We start from the raw sequence: 17,113 nt of genomic DNA on the forward strand, positions 1-17,113 counted from the left end.
AGTGGGGTGGATATTTTTAATTTCCATAGCATCAAATATCTATCTCATTCTCTGCTTCTTCCTAACTAACCAGTTCCCAAATGGGACAGCAACTTGCCAGACTAAAAAAAAAAAAAAAAAAAAATTTGCAACTATGCTTCCCAGTCTCCCTTGCAGCTAAGGGGTGGCAGGCGGGGGTGAGGGGTGGCAGGCGGGGGTGTGGGGTGGGGGTAATACTTACTTGGCATGGATCTGGCCCAGGAGATGTCAGTAGGGTTCCTTGGATGTGACCTCTAAGAAAGCTCTCTCGCTGGGTCTGAGGTGGCACACGTCCTTTTACTCCCTGCATCAATCCTTCTCCCCTAGACCTCACGGACACCCCTTAAAGGGACGTCAGGAAAGTAGGAAAGAGGCAGCCCAAGATTGCAGATCTCCGGACTTCTTCTGCATGAGTGGAAATAAATGGTTTCTAACTGAACAGTGAGAGGGAAACATAGGAGAGTATGCATAAAGGGACCACTTGGGTCCAACTTGTACTTGATGGAGTTCAACTTGTACTCCATCTGATGGAGTGGGTCTCTGTGGAAAGCACATATTTTCTGGGCGTTTGAGGAAATGCCAGTATATTGTAAAACAAACACAAAAGAATTACTTTGGGCCTGGAAAGCCCTCTGAGACACTGACGGCTGAGTGACCTTGATAAGAAGATTGACTAGGAGTGCTCTGGGGCCGCCCTTTATCTTCTCCCTTCCCTCCCCCGGACTTATATCAGTAGGACTTTCACTAGGGCAAGTGACCGAAATCCACAGAGACTCAGGCAAGCAAGCATAAGTACAGCTTGGGAAAAAAAGCAAAACTCTGCTAATAACCCTTCTCAGGCTCCTAGTGAGACCAAACTGCATCAACTTATTCAAGTGGGCTCTAAATACAGACCAAGGAATCTAGACCCTTACTTTGGATCTTTGTATTTCATGACTTCTGAGTTGGCCAGGATATGTGTCAAGCAGATTCTCTGGGCCACTCTCTGGGCCTAAATAATGAGGCACCAAATTTTATTTTGGCTTAAAATAGTCTGTTGTTTCCATTCATTACAAGCTCTGATTCTTCTGCTTGAATGTTCTGCAAGGCATGTGGATAAGCCCCTCTGCTTGCTTGCTTGCTTTCTTTCTTTCTTTCTTTCTTTCTTTCTTTCTTTTTTTTTAAGGTAAGCTTCACCTGTGCGTTCCCAGAAACCATCCTACACACCCTTGGTACCCTATAAATCACAAAGCCCTCCCTCAATTCTAAATTTGGTGTGGCCTTTCTTTCCTCTCTCACTTTCATTTTGAAATCAGCAGCGTGACCTATATTCCAGAAAAAAGAACTTGGGGGTGCCACATACAGAATATACAAGGAAGGATAATGACACAGACAACACGGACAGATTAAACCGCAGGGAGGTGTTTGGCAAATTCTCTGCAGAAATTCTCCCGGGCACGAGGCCTTTGAACATGAAAGCTGGTAACTGAGATTCAGTTCAGATAAATCTGTGGGCAGAGAGCAAGCGAGGGCCTCCATTTTCCGGAAGAGGCAAAAATCACGGTTGCCAGGAAACCATCATTGGTCTGCATTGCTTTGGAGCGTTTCTTCAGTAAGAAACCCCTTAGAACCAAGAGGATTCCCAAGTTCGTCTTGCATGGCTCCTACTTTTCTTAAGCAATTTAACACAATCCTTTTAGGACTTGGGCTGTGAATTTGGCAGAGGGCAAGCAGTATCTATCCTATCATATCACCTGTGCTGCCCCCTTTCCTCGGGAATGGCGGTGCCTGGGGTTTGGGATCTTTCGTGCGGAGACCGAAGGTTGAAGTTGACAAGGCTACACGTTTTGATGTTCAACGGACTCGTAGTTGCTGAGTACCTGGTGGATATTTTTAAATAAACTGAGCTAAATAAACTATTGCCCTCTTGTTGTTTGGTCTCATTGATTTATGCTATTTTATAAATACTGCACAGTGAAAGAATGCTGCATCTAGAGTCTATCTGTCATCCTAAGAAAAAGGAGCTGGACTGAGATTAAGGAGCTTCTAAAAAAAAAAAAAAAAAAAAAAAAAAAAAGGCAACCCAAGCTGGGTAATCACTGAACTCAGGCCCTGGATGCTAACTTTGGAGCCTCTGTAGGCTGCAGAGAAACAGGTTAATCATTTAAAGTTTTCAGCAAGCCCAGTGGATGAAAATCCAAACAGATTAAGTCTTGCTAAATTACATGGTCAAGGAATGCTTTTCCTCTATGCTATCATTTACCACAGGGGCCTATAAAACATCCTTAATCACTATCTAAGTAACTTGAACTTGGGACAGACAGAGCCCCAAGAGGTTTGACCCTGTGAAAACTTCTTTACAGAGTGTGATCAGAAACTTACAAATTCCACATAAAATACTTGAGTCACATGCACTATGTACTGTGGGTAAAGGCTCTTTGTTTGAATTAGAAACACATGTTATCGATCAATTATTTATTCTGCTACCTGTTGGTTCCATCTGATACCAGTTTGTGTGGGAAAGGGAGGCCAGCTATAGGGGACAGGTTAAGGACACAGCTGCCCGTTGCCAGTTCCACAATCAGCAACTTTTGGGGCATCAGAGAGATATCAACTCGTTTAATCAAATTCTATTTTGCATAACCTCCAGCATTAGAGAGGTTGTCTGCCCAAAGAGACACGGCCATGGAGGGGCCGCAGAGGAAGAAGACACAACCATCAATGCCCAAGGCTCTTCTGAATGGGCAATGAGCAGTTCTGACGCTGAGGTTGAGTTGTTTTCATTATGTAATCATTAAATGGGAAAAACAATCGTCTCAACACACTTTGTTAAAAAAGAAGCCCGTTATTTTCTAGAAGGGCTTCTGAAATGAACTGTTAGTTGGTCATTGATTATTTAGAGAGACAAGAGAGTGAGCAAGGAAAAAAATTATGTGGGAAACAGCTGATAAGAGCCATGATGAGTAAGGATGATCTTCTCCAAGATGTAAACAAAAATGATTGCATTAAAGGGGCTCACCGCTTTCCAGGGCACTGCTAATGCACATCCCCGTGCATTAATCCACAGTCACCAGGCCTTTTGCCTTGGAAGCAGGAACATTTAGTCCTCTGGCGGGGCTGCCCTTAGGGAATAAACAAACACAATGCGGCATGGGATTTATCGCCCATTAAATGGACACTGCTGTGGGTTGTGTTTTTTTTTTTTTTTTCTCTTTATTTTTGAGAGAGAGAGTGAGAGAGGGGCAGAGAGAGGGAGAGAGAAAATCCCAAGCAGACTCTGCACTGTCAGCACAGGGCCCGAAGTGGGGCTGGATCCCAGGAACTCTGAAGTCAGGAGCTGGATGCTTAATGGACGGAGCCATCCAAGTGACACTGGAGTTTTGAGGCAGGCCCTTCAAGGAAAGGAGGCCAACCTGAGGGGTTACACAGATCTGGGCTGACGGCAATTGCTCAATTGCTCATCTTATAAATTGTGCAACTTAGAGCAAACGACTTAGCATTTCTGATTCTTCGTTGCCCTACCTAGAGTTTTCCTTGCCATATTAAGCTGTCATGAAGAGTGGAGCCTTCAGAAACGAACTGCCTAGGTTTAGATCTCATTTCTACTGTTTTCCTGCTGTGTGACTTTGGGCAATTTACTTAATCTCCCTGTGCCCCAGTTTTCTCAGCTGCGAAGTGAGGAACAGAATAGAAACCACCTCACCGTCACTGCAAGGATTAAGTGCAGTAACATCTGTAAAATGCTTACGGCAACGTCTGGCACGTCGTGAGTGCTAGGAAAGTGCGTGCTGTTGTGGCCAGCAGCAAACTCCTCTCCTTTAGTGTTCTGTCAATTAATTTACATTCCTTGACCTTTGACATTGACTTAAGCCAATAAAAAAAAAAAAAAGGAAAGCAAGAGAAAAGAAAAAAAAAAGAAATTAAAAAGTGTCATTTGGAATTTGGTAGAAGGAATATAAATTATTCTCATCCCAATATAAATTATTTGCGTACTTTCTTATCAAAACCACTTCGGATTAAGTAAACCACACTTCCTCCCCGTTGTGTGAAGCATCAGGATTCAGTACAATGGTGCACTGAGAATGAAAATACCACTCTACTCACATACACCGAAGGCTTAGTGACAGTACTAAATGAAGGAAACATTAGCCTGGATCATACAGGATACTCTGCGGTATAAACTACCTAGGAGACATTGCATTTACGCAGTTTCAACCACTGTTTAACCATTTTATAACATAATGTCATGATTATGTCCAAACTTCTCAACATGTTCCAGCAAAGTAAAGGGGTTCTAAGAGAAGCAGGATCATTATCCAGCAACGACCCATCACGACCAATCAAGCCGCAGCTAACTGAACCCGGAAAAACTGCTGACTTACAAGGTGCTGGGCCCCATGAGTCTGCAAAGCACCCAGAAGACTGAAAACCACGTTTCATGTGCCAGAAAAGACATGTTGCAACTCATCTGGGATGAAGGAAAAACCATTCTTTTTCTTTAAGGTAAGACATACGGTAGTAGGATGGTCATAGACTTTATGTCAGACAGAAGTGGGTTCAAATTACAAGTGTGTCCAGGGGCGCCTGGGTGGTTCAGTTGGCTAAGCGGCTGACTTGGTGGGTGGCTCAGTTGGTTAAGCTCAGGTCATGATCTCAAGGTTTGGGAGTTCGAGCCCCACGTTGGGCTCTGTGCTGACAGCTCAGACCCTGGAGCCTGCTTCGGATTCTCTGACCACCTCCTTCTCTTCCCCTTCCCCGTTCACGCTGTCCCTCTCTCTCAAAAATAAATAAACCCTAAAAAACAAACAAACAAACAAAAACCCTTGCCGGTCATGTGAACTTGGCAATTTCTCAGTTGTCACTGAACATCAATTTCTTTAGAAGTGTAAATGCAGATAATAATATTTACCTTGTGGGCCAATTGCGAAGTGTGTACCAGCATATTCACACACACATACATGCATGTACATAAATATGTATGTATATACAGGCATAGACAAAACTACCTGGCACATAGGAGTTGCTCAATAAACTAATATTCCCTGTTTTCCTTCATATAAATCAGTAATAATAGCATCTTTCAAAGGGATTTGAAAGCAAAAGCACTAGTAGCTGTAGGATAATTATGCTGTATTATCCCAATTTTTTTTTTTTTTTTTTTTAAAAAACAGCCATGCTTTTTTTTTGATGTCCAAACAACATTCTGGATGTATTTTCTTCCTGCCTCCGGGAGTAATTGATTTTCGTCCCAGCATTGCCACTAATTAGCTGTGGGATTTGAGGGTGTTACTCACCCTCTCTCGTCCACTGTTTCTCAACACTAATGGCAGGGATGTTACTTTTTGTTACCCCACGGTTCCTTGTGGCCTCAAAATGTGATTTTCCCTCCTACTTCCCACCCTGATTCTTTTTGTTTGTTTATTTTTGAGAGAGAGAGAGAGAGAGTGGGAGACAGAGCAGTGGAGGGGCAAAGAGGGAGACACAGAATCTGAAGCAGGCCTCAGTCTCTGAGCTGTCAGCACAGAGCCCGACACAGGGCTCAAACCCATGGACCACTAAGATCATGACCTGAGCCGAAGTCAGATACCTAGCCGACTGGGCCACCCAGGTGCCCCATCACCCTGATTCTTTTTAAATTTCTTGTTGGCTTTTCATGCTTTCTTTCAACAGCATAAGTAATTTACTGCAAACTTTCCTATTCTCATGATTACTGTACTAACTGAATTTTATAGGCAAGTTCTAGTTTTCGTGTTATTTTCTACTTCTTATAAAATCCTGCTTGAATGTGTAATTGGGATGTGCCTTTTTACTTCCCATGATAATACACTGACAATTCACCTACAATAATATTTGTAGAACTTCGTTTTCAGGTCTGATATTACTGTCTTTTTCTGAAATTGGATCTGTTTTAGCAGGAAAATTTAAGGCATTTTAAAATGATGCAAATTTATGCATCATTTATGACAAATTCATAAAGGACATCAAATATGCTATTAAATTTTGTGAAATGCCAAGACACTTGATCTATGGAAGTTGAGGGAAAACTTTTCAGTGAAGGATGCTACTAACCCTTTGTATCACTACTCAGGTGCTTCTTCAGATGGTGATTTATGCAGTGAACAGTCGAACAACTGTATCTGGCCAGCCTGTGTTGTTTTCAGCTGGGAAAAAGTGACTGCTCTTTTATACCCTCATGATAACTATAATTGTTTGATGATAGTATATAATTGTATACGTACAATTATATAAATAATTGTATACATACAATTATATAAATATAATTGTTTGATGATAGTATATAATTGTATACATACAATTATATAAATATAATTGTTTGATTATATAATTGTATGATTGCAGCATCTCGCTTTCCAGGCACCAGTGGACTCTGAGTCCCCTGAGCATGAGGAGAGATGGTCTAATCTCAATACCAAACAATCATAAAATAGGTGGACAGCACATTGGAATATCCTGGGTGCTCTTCCCAAGATCATGTCTGATGTCAGACCAGGGAAAAACCCATTTGCAAATAACAGATCTGAACTTTCACTGTAAACTGAAGTTTCTAGAATGGCTTTTGTATTCCTGTATCACAAATAGATATTAGAATGGTCATAGGATGATTTAAACAAGCTCAAAAACAACGTCACATACATCAAAAAATTATATAGTTTTGTTTATCCTTCTCCAGATATGTACCTTATCTAAGTCATTATTCCTTGTTTTAAAGCTTTGGACAATTATTAAATGAAGGATCTACACACCTACTTGTCCTTTCTGGGGTTGGGGTTTGGGAGAAAGCAAAATATTAATAATTTAACAGGCAGACGGAGGATGATAAAAAATAAATAAAAGCACTTATCTTTTCACCAACCACTAAGGTGACACGTTGGTCTTCTGAAATACCATAATGATAATGAGGCACAGTATTAATAACAGCAATTATGTAAAAGCCTCTGGTAATTGCAATTCTATTAGGATGTTGAATATTCTTGGTCACCATTGTGCCACCTTGTGGTCACAAGAGAACACATTTTTTTTTTTTTCCATGAAGTAAATCTATTAAATTTTTATTTTCTCCCCACTACTATGGAAGGATATTTGGAAAATTAAGTTGGGAAGCACCTTGCCAATAAGGGCTATAAACAAAATGTAATGGGCACCACTCACATCAGAAACTAACATACACTGAAAAACAACAGTGGTCTAGGTATGGATCCCATACTGGATTTTCCCTTTGCTACCTCAGTGTGAATTACGTATTTAGAAGATGGAATTAAAGCTCATTTAGGTTGCCATTCTTTATCTACAAATATAAACACGGAAGTCTGGATCCTGTCCATTGATAATCTAATTATTAATTCAGGAATCCCTTAGTAAGAGAAAGCAACCAGAATTTAGGCATCAGTCACCGATACTATATTAGAATAATCACATTTATGCCTATATAGAAACAGCTTAATAAACACAATTTTTATAATAAGTAAAGATTTGCTTTGTAAAATATGTGTTATAATCTCATGAGCTTTATGCTTTTCAAAGACTTGTGATATTTGTTTAAATGATTTTTTTTTTTTAATTTCTAAATTCTACTATGTCACCATCCTGATGTGAAGAACAGAGAAAGACAGGACTGGCCACCATCCCAGTGTACTATCTACTTGGGATTAAATGATATATTTTGTAACAAATTCAGAAATTTTATGGCCACTGATTTATATTATCAGTGTTTGTCTGATCGGGGCTACAGCTTTAATCAAGGATGAAGCTATTGGTAAAAAAAATGAAGTTCCAAAAATCTCTCATAAGTAGTGTGTGTGTGTGTGTGTGTGTGTGTATGTAGAATGAGAGAGAGAGAGAGAGAGACAAGAGAGTTTAACAAATTCTCACAGATGTATTGCTGTGCTAGTATGGATTTTTTTCTTCATCTGTTTCTTGGTCTTCTTTATACCTATTAATTTCTCTGTCTCTGTGTCTGTCTCTATTCTCTGTAAGGTAGTCTCTTTGCATCTCTCTCTCTCTTTAGTACACTCTCTCATTTAACTTAGACTGAAATCCGGGAGGTTGACTGGTCTGAATTTTAGTCCCAGCTCTCTGGATTTCTAGCAGTGTGCCCTCACACAAAGTCCTCAAACTCAGTTTCCTTATCTATTAAATAGGGGTAAAAGTACTCATTTCTTACAACTGTTGTGACAATTAATGACTCATTGCATGCAAAAGTGCCCAAGACAATACTTAGCCCAGAGCAAATGGCCAGTACATGGTGCCCGTCTCTATTTTTATTGTCTAAAAAAAAAGTACCCATTCTTCCTAGTCAAATCCGTATCACTGTTAAGACATTGTGAGGCTGCCTCACTTAGAGGTATAATGTCACTGTAAATTACAGATGTAGCACACAGAATTTTAAAAGGGAAAAATCTCCCGTGTACCTCTTTTCACAACGTTATCATTCAAATGCTGAATGAAATATCTTACCTACAATCATGTGATTATTAAGTAGCAGAACCCATACATGATCCCTATCTTCTGTTTGTACATCTTACCCAGAGTTCATTGCAATGAACAATAATTCTCTTTCTAAACCATGGCCTCATTTTTTGATTAGTTTTACTTTTCCCTTCTTTCCTTGCCTCCCTTTCTCCATTCCTCTATCTATCTATCTATCTGTCAATATCTATCATTATTAATCTATTCATCTCACTATGTATCACCTATCTATCATCTATCATTATCTATCTATCTATCTATCATCATCTATCTATAGATATCTATAGATATCTATCTATCATGTATCTATCTATCTATACCTATCATCTACCTATTTATTCACTAGGACTAGAATTAATGCAGTTAGTGAGATAAAAATGTTCATTTACAGGGGCACCTGGGTGGCTCAGCCGGTTGAGCATCCAACTTTGGCTCAGGTCATGATCTCACGGTCCGTGGGTTGGAGCCCTGCGTTGGGCTCCGTGCTGACAGCTTGGAGCCTGGAGCCTGCTTCGGATTCTGTGTCTCCCTCTCTCTCTGCCCCTCCTCTGCTCATGCTCTGTCTCTCTGTCTCTCAATAATAAATAAACATTAACAAATTTTTTAAAATTTCATTGACAGTACGTCATTTTTCTAACATTCATTAATTCATGTATTCGCATATTGAACATCTACTTCATGTCTGGTCCTTCCTAGACATTGTGAAAGTAACGATGAACTAAACAGGAAAAAAAATTATCTTTCTAGGAACTTCCAACCCAGGAAGAGAGACAGAAGGTAAAACAAACACATGAACAAACAAACAAAAAAACCAAACATATTTCAATGCCAGGCACAGTTAAGTTGATGGGAAAAGAAAGTAAAGGAATATACCCGTGCAGACAGGGATAGGTGCCATTTTAGCAAGGATAGGCAGGGAAGGCCTCTCCGCGGAGGTAACGTTTCCTCAGAAATCTAGAAGAGTTTAGAAGGTAAAGCACATGGATGCCTGGGGAAACAGAGCCAGGGCAAAGGCCCTGAAGCAGAAACAAGTGTGAGAGTCCAGGGGAAAAGCAAAACTTAAGAGTTCAGTTTTGGCCGCAATATGTTTCAAATGCCTTACTGGATACACCCCAAGTGGGGAAAAGAGTAGGAAGCTGTATATGTGGGTTTGGAGCTGTGGGAGAAGGTCAAGGCCTGAGGGGGGAAATTTGGAAGCCCTCTGCAGAGATAGGTATTTAAAAGTACAGGCTTGCACGAGGTCCCCCAGGAATTGAGTGAAGAGGCAGGTGGGAGGCTGCAACATCGGGAGACAAGAAAAGCATTAAAGGGAGACCAGAAGGAGCTGTCCGTGAGGTAGGAGAAAAGACAGAGATGAGTGGTTACTTAGCCAAGTGGAACAAGTGACCGAGTGATGCCCTGTCAAGTACTACTTGGAGAAAGTGTGAGAAAACAGAGTTGACCTGGGAAAGCACGCCTCGGGGGGGGGGGGGTGCCCAACTCGGGGAGATTCAACGGAGAATTTGGGGCTGAGAAGACAGGGACACCTTTCGACAAGTTTTGATAAAAAGGGGAGGAGATACATGAAGTAACGGCTGGAGAAATATACAAGGTCAAGGGAAGCTGTTTTTTGTTTTGTTTTGCTTTCCTCCCCAACTTTCTTCTTTGTAGTTTTCTTTCTTTTGTTAGCGGGAGGTAGTTCAGCATGTTTATGAGCAGATGGGGACGATCCCATCGAGAGGAAAAAATAGACAATGTAGGAGAGAGGGGATAAATAAAGAAGAAGAGGCCTTGAATAGATGAGAAGGGAAGGCGCCCAGGCTACAAATGGAGGGAGGGGGGCATCCTAGCTACATTCACAGGAGGGAAACCTGCGCGCCCAGGTGGAGACAGAGACGCGCATTTCAGGCAGAGACCTGAAGGCTGAAGACATACCCTTCTCTCTGCTTCCATTTCTTTCACTGTGATGACAAGCAGGAGAATCAGCTGACAGTGAAGCATGTATGTGAGGTTCGAGTGGAGCTGAAAATGGCTCCAGTCCTACCCTGAGAGCCCGGGCATGTGATGGACCAGGGTTGCCAGGTGCTCCCAAAGTCCCTTGGAGTCCTGTGACTACATGTGTAAAGTCACAACGGCCAGCAGGTGTGTTTTTTGTCATCTAGCACGTTTGTCATAAAACTGAATTCCCAAGAATTAACCAGGTTTTTAAAAATCCAGCTCCCCCCACCTCCCAAAAAACAAACAAAAAACCACCAAAAACCCAGCTTTCCAAATGAACATGTCTCATTTTTGTGAGTGACACTTGGACTCACACAATTTAATAAAAGAGATCAATTTTATCTGCCGTGGAAACATTAATTGTGAAGATCTAGAAAGAAGTGGCTAGATCACCGCTCTGGCTCAGGAAGAACATTTGACCACATAAGTATACCAAAGAGGAGAAACCCTGTGACTCATTATGCTAGCTCTCCCTCCCTCTCTGGTCCTAGATTACAACCAACTGTGGAAGGCAGATGTGTAAAGTGTGTTGGGACTCCATCCTGGCCCCTGAGTCTGTATACTATTTCACAAGCTTTTTAGGATGCGGTATTAAAGTGCAGTAAAATAGGCTGTGTTGAGCACTTGAGCTAGAGAACCAGGGGCTGCTTTAAGCTGAGGTTTTTCCAGAGCTGTGGTCACCTGGCTGCTGTGGGTTTGTGCTGAGGAACACAATTTTTAATCAAACGTTTGTTTGCATGATAGTTTCACTGTTTTTTTTTTTTTTTTTTTTTCCATCTGTGGATTTGATTTTTTTTTTTTTCTCATGTATTTGGGTACAATGTTAAAACTGGCCTTTTCGGTTAAAGTCAGGCCCATCCCCTGTATCTATTCTCGATTGCTATTGATTTCCTTTCAATGAACTCTTTCCATGTTCACTCTTTTTTGGGGAGGAGGGGACAGATCTTAATGGATTTGGTCCTGCTGTGGTTTGAGATATTCTTTGATATCTTTTTACAACAAATTCCTTTTAAATTTGATTTCTTTTTAATGTTTATTTATTTTTTAGAGACAGACAGAGAGAGAGAGAGAGCAAGGGAGGGGCGGAGAGAGAGGGAGACACAGAATTCGAAGCAGGCTCCAGGCTCTGAACTGTCAGCACAGAGCCGGATGTGGGGCCTGAACCCGCAAGCAGGAGAGATCATGACCTGAGCTGAAGTTGGACGCTTAACTGACTGAGCCACCCAGGCGCCCCTAAATTTGATTTTTAAATTTACTTTTCGTGTTTTTAAAATTTGCTATTAGAGAGCATGTAGTTAAGTGACGCTGAAATCTAATATGGCGATTTTCGATCAGTCAATAGAATATAAAAGCTAGAGAAGTTCGCTTTTCACTAAAAGTGTTGTAAAGACAGAGGGTGATGGATTCAAGTCCAGTAATGGTTTTTCAGTGAACACGTTAACATTTGTGAAGCTATGTTTGGGTGTATATTAAGGCATGCATTATCATAGTGATTAATGAAAAATGTTCAATGTATATTCTTAAAAGTACTGAAAAAGAGGCATTTATGATGTAAACAAAACTCTGATACATATTTTGTCATTGTCATTGTAAGTTCAATTGTAATATTTGCATGAGGGTTGTATTTATATTTAGTTTATAGTAAAGTTGCTGTTTATCAGGTAGCTATAGTACATTTGTTGACTATCAACATATAAACAAGACAGAGGCTCACAAAAACTTGTTAGTATGCTTACTTACAAATACTTACAAATGAAAACCTCTTGGAAAGCATCAAATGCACTATATTCTTTTTTTTTTTTTTTTTTTTTTTTTTGTATATTTGCAATGATAGCTGCCATCTAATTAGTTCTTCCAGGAGCCTATATGAAGGAAATTCATAATCCTATAAGAACATTATGTTGACCCTGAGATCAAGACCTGAGCTGAGATCAAGAGTCAGACACAGGCAAACCATAAGAGACTCTTCAATTAAGAGAACAAACTGAGGGTTGCTGGAGGGGAGATGTGGGGAGGGAAGAGTTAAATGGGGGATGGGCATTAAGGAAGGCACTTTTCAGGATGAGCACTGGGTGTCATATTTAAGAGCTGAATCACTGGGTTCTACTCCTGAAGCCAAGACTACACTGTATGTTAACTAACTTGAATTTCAATTAACAAAAAGGAAAAAAAAAAAGAAAAAAAGGAAAAAAGAAAAGAAAAAAAGGAAAAGAAAAAAGAAAAGAAGAGAAAAGAAAAGAAGACAGAAGAAAAAAGAAAAGTAAAAAAAAAAAGTCAGATGCTTAACCAATGGTGCCACCCAAGGGCCCCAAGAATATTGTGTTGCAAAGACAGGACATTATTGTTTCTAAACTCACATACAATTGTTGGCCATGAAGAAAGAAAGGGGTGGTCTTTACTTAGTATTGCCCAAAATGGAAATTACAATGATGATGATAATAATAGTAATAATATTAACAGCACCTTTCTATCAACCTTCAGAGTTCATTAGATTAAAACAACTATGCAAAAACAAACAGAAGAAATATACAATGATGTCATATTGAATGTCACAGACTGAAACCACCCAGGTCATGGAGAACTAAGGTAATAACTCATATTTAATTCTGTTTACATCTTAATCATTTACTTTATATGACTTTCAGAGGACTTACATTCATGCGGAAATTTTGAAAACAGATTATAACTATTTGATTTCTAGTAGACAAAGTTAAGAGGGCCAATAGCATCAGATAAAATGTCTGCCATTTTAGTTTGACCAAAGAGATCACAGAAAAGTAACTTTGGGCAGAACCTTAAAGAAACTCTTGTTCAACCCCCTCTTCCAAGTTTGTAGAATAAAAACAGGATGAAATAAGATAATTCATTTTTAGTCACAAATTTTTGGTGAACAATATTTAACTCCAAAGATCATTAGAATCTTTTTTTAATAAAAAGATATTTAAATTAAATATAAAGGATTTGAGGGAATCCTATATTGTTTGACAGAATTAGCATTACCATTACCATTTCATTAGAATAGATTCTGAAGCTCACAATTCCATTGAAATCAATGGGCTGGCTTTATTTCTCCCTTAATTTTCTTCCTGCAATTTCTTAGGAAATGCAATAATTTATTAGTTTTTAAATCCCATCATTACCATATTTGATTTTTCTCTCTGTTGTGTTTTCCTTTAATTGATTCCTGGAGGCAATTCGGAAATTTTTATCCACACCACATGTTTTGAATGGCTAATTGTTCTCTATGGAAGCATAGCCATTATGCTACTATCTAATTACATTAAGAAAAATTAATGTCAGATGACAAATCTATCAGCAACAAGCTCCCTGCGAATCAATATTTTCAGGAAGATTTTCACATCCTAGAATCTGGTTTTCAGGGTCAATGTGTGGAGTTAGCACTTTTTATTAGTAGTAGTATGATGTCAAACCAGGGGCAGGAGAGTTAACGAGAGGATGTGTTCCCACCTCTCTCCTTTTTAAAGGAAGTACTCAAATGGGCAGAAGTCTAAAGCCCTATTTATTTAATACTGAGCTTCTGATACTAAAACAAACCAACAATAGAACTCTTATAGAATAGGCTCAAATTAGGCTTCTAGGCATGTCTAGTGGTGTTCAGGGAGAAAAGACCAAACTTCTATCAATTCTTAGAAATTTTTAGTAGGAACTATTCTTGGTGACTTTGTACTTCATTCCTCCAAGGAATTTACCAGAATTTGCGTTCTGTGAGGCTCGGGGGATAAAAGGTGCACACTGAATTATGTTGAAAACGTGCATTCTGCTTCTTACTTTTTTCTCGTTAAACCCAGGAAGGAAATCTCGCCTAGCCTCACCAGTGAACTTATATTGGTTTGGTTTAGAACTCTTTCTGCATTCACTTATTTAACAGCTAATGAACAAAATGTTATATGAATGATTGATTTAGTTGTGTTTCTAGACAGATAAAAAAAATGTTCCCTAATGAGTATAGAAATATGATTTCAAAGTCTGCATGCACTCGAAGAGCATGTACCCAATATTCTTTGTAGTCACCTCAGCAAATGAAAGATCAAATTGACATCTTGGCCTTAATAAAGACAAAATTTTAATAAAAAAGGAATGGCATCTTCTTTTTAGTTTCAAAATTATATCACGCATTAGGTTTTGTTCTTGATTATGAAATAATAAATATTTAGAGAAAAATGAGAAAATGCCAATACACAAACGTAAGACAATAAAAATAAATTATAACCACATCTACTAGGTCATTGTTAAATTTTACATATGATATAATATTATGTTAATAACTATATTATCTTATACGTATACGATATGTACATATATATATATATGATGTCAAAGCTGAGATACGGGAGCCTGACCCATCAAAAATGGCATGGGGCCCCCAGCACACCATCTGTAGGATACCCATCTCCAAATGATTTTACATGAAGGAGAAATAGGTCTCCATTTTTTAATATATTGATATATTGAATTTTTCCATTGCAGGCAACTATAGCAAACCTGAATTTATACAATAATTTTGGCCTATTTTGCTCATTATGGGTTATTTTGCATTATTTCTCATTTAAAAAAATTATGAATTGAACTATTACTTATCTTGATTACTGGTTTTTCTTTTGTGCCTCTTAAAGTTCACATTTGATGTGTGTAGTCCTTGTCACATCCCAATCCTAGCACTGAAGACAAATATAGACAGCGGTGCAGATCTAAGAACTGATTTAAACATCAAGAGTTTCTTTTCTCAACAAAATGGAATCTGCATTCAAAGTTCAGTCTTTAAACATTTTCCATGACACAACTTTTTTTGCAAATAACCCATTTTCTTCTATTATTTATTGTTTTTTATATGTTTCAATCACTAAACACTCTTTTTAAGTTTATTTATTTATTGTGAGAGAGCAAGAGAGCATGAGCAGGGCAGGGGCAGAGAGAGAGAGGGTGAGAGAATCTAAAACAGGCTCCATGCTCTCATCGCAGAGCCCGGTGCAAACCTTGAACGCACGAACCATGAGATCATGACCTGGCCAAAATGGAGAGTCAGATGCTTAACCAACCGAGTCACCCAGGTGCCCATCACTGAATACTCTTATGTGCAACACTTAGCAGTTGCTAACGAGGTCAAATTCAAGATTTGTTGAAGCAACACAAAGGGAAATACACGTCTGATAGTTTCACAGACTCTCTGGTCCCCTATGGATCAGCAAGCATAAAACAGGTTAGCGGTGGATTTGCAAAAATCAATCTCCATGGAGGCAGTTTTGACATTCATTGATTTTTTAAAAATTTTCTTTTAATCTTTATTTAGTTTTGAGAAAGAAAGAGAGAGAGAGAGGGAGGGAGGCAGAGTGCAAGCGGGGCAGGAATAGAGAGAGGGAGATACAGAATCTGAATCTGAAGCAGGCTCCAAGCTCTGAGCTGTCAGCACAGAGCCCTACGACGCGGGGCTTGAACTCACAAACTGCGAGATCATGACCTGAGCCTAAGTCAGACACTTAACCAACTGAGCCGCCCAGGTGCCCCCCGCCATTTGTTGATTTTTAAAGGATTGCTATTAACAGTAACCTTAATTTTATTTTATGAGTCTACTTGGAAGACACTTAGTTTTGACATGTAAGTTGACATTTGTCAACTATCATTAGGTTAAACAAAAAAATATTTATTATTCGACTACATATTTCACCATACATATATGGTTGATCCCAAAAATAAATCTCTCCACTTTAACAAGGAGCGCCCACAGTTCAATAAATCCTACAGTACAATAAATGTATTCAGCCTGTTAGTACTAGAGTTGAGGGATGGCTTTCACACCCTTTTTACTCAATTCAGCCTAAAGCCCGTAGCATTATTCTGGACCAGCGGTCAGCACACTTTTTCTGTAAGGAGCCAGATAGTCAGTATGTGGCCCACATGTGGGCTCTGTGTCTTCCACTCGACTCTGCCTTTGTAGCACAAAAGCAACAGTCAGAAACAATCTCTAAGCAAACAAGTGTGGCTATGCTCCAATACAACTTTACTTCTGGACAGAGAAATTTGCATTTTTAAAAAATATCCCAGTGTCACACAATATTATTATTCCTTCGATTCTTCCCCCTACATTTAAGAAATTTAAATCATTCTTAGCTCAGGAGCTGTACAGATGATGAGGCAGATTTGGCCTGTGGTCTGTAGCTTACAGATCCCCTGTTCTAGAACAGTGGAAAGGTTGACATTTCTTAATTTAAATATCAGAAAGGCCTGGGGTTCAGGAAAAGAGAAAGTTGTATTTTCTTTTTTTTTTTTCAACGTTATTTATTTTTGGGACAGGGAGAGACAGAGCATGAACGGGGGAGGGTCAGAGAGAGAGGGAGACAGAGAATCGGAAACAGGCTCCAGGCTCTGAGCCATCAGCCCAGAGCCTGACGCGGGGCTCGAACTCACGGACCGCAAGATCGTGACCTGGCTGAAGTCGGACACTTAACCGACTGCGCCACCCAGGCGCCCCAGAAAGTTTTATTTTCTATGGGTCTTGTAATATCAGGGTATTTGTGTATACATCACATATCTTTGCTCTGGTTCGTTTTCTTGATGTGGGTAGTCTCCCATCAAGAATGCTCAGCCCTGTGTTGTTTTCATGAACAAAAAAAAGGAGGGTATTTTTGGGAGAATT

The 17,113-nt window shown here is 39.5% G+C and overlaps 1 long non-coding RNA gene across 1 annotated transcript in view; it reads left to right on the forward strand.

Annotated features, from left to right (window-relative positions):
* The first annotated feature begins 213 nt into the window (after positions 1 to 213).
* Positions 214 to 17,113, forward strand: part of LOC121015353 (uncharacterized) — a 21,989-nt gene continuing 5,089 nt past the window's right edge. The window contains exons 1-2 of the long non-coding RNA XR_005783785.1: positions 214 to 4,500; positions 12,943 to 13,047. This is a non-coding gene — a long non-coding RNA (uncharacterized LOC121015353). The remainder of the gene's footprint in view (positions 4,501 to 12,942; positions 13,048 to 17,113) is intronic.

This window comes from Herpailurus yagouaroundi, unplaced genomic scaffold, assembly GCF_014898765.1.
Source record: "Herpailurus yagouaroundi ecotype Mexico unplaced genomic scaffold, PumYag 206, whole genome shotgun sequence".
Classification (NCBI taxonomy): domain Eukaryota; kingdom Metazoa; phylum Chordata; class Mammalia; order Carnivora; family Felidae; genus Herpailurus; species Herpailurus yagouaroundi.